The sequence below is a fragment of the Cynoglossus semilaevis genome, chromosome 5, assembly GCF_000523025.1.
Source record: "Cynoglossus semilaevis isolate Cse_v1.0 chromosome 5, Cse_v1.0, whole genome shotgun sequence".
NCBI classification, from domain to species: Eukaryota; Metazoa; Chordata; class Actinopteri; order Pleuronectiformes; family Cynoglossidae; genus Cynoglossus; species Cynoglossus semilaevis.
The window spans coordinates 4,556,402-4,557,029 of record NC_024311.1 but is presented as its reverse complement, the minus strand read 5'-3'; positions in this window follow the sequence as shown (position 1 = coordinate 4,557,029).

The following is a 628-nucleotide window of genomic DNA, read 5'->3' as shown; positions in this document are numbered from 1 at the left end:
GACAGAGGACGCCGCTCTCTGTCACGCTAGTGTCGGAGATCAATTCGCCAAAAAATAAAATAAAAAAATAAACATGTTTCCAGAATCCACCGTTCAGCCCTCTTTCCGTCACCATCCAGGAGGGGCCGCCTCAGTCAGCTGGCCCCTGTATGCAAATCGATCCAGATGGACATGGCGTCCAGACCTCTGGTCCCCCAAGACCCTCTGGGTGAACCTGACTCCCAGGACTACAGATGGGACGGAGGGCCCCTCACCTTTAATGAACCCTGGACCCCAGCGTCCTCATCCCCCTCCGTAGCAGACTGCAGCCTTCCCGCATCAAACAATCGCCCCAGATTGAATTCAGGTTGCTTTCCCAACAGCTATAATCACAGATAGCTGATCAATACCAGGACGTTATCACAGAACATTTCCTCAGACACAATGTCAACATGCGAGTCGTGGTCGGGAAAAGCATGTGTGATCGGCGAAGTGGAAAGAAGACGAGGTCTGGCAGTTTATGTGGAGCAGCCTCAGAGAGGAGAATCCTTTGAGCAGAGCTTGAACCCTGGGGGGCTGCAGGTTTGATGGGCTGTGTTGCTGAGCACGCTGGGCCACAACTTAAAAGGAGATCAGAGGGCTGTTCCTC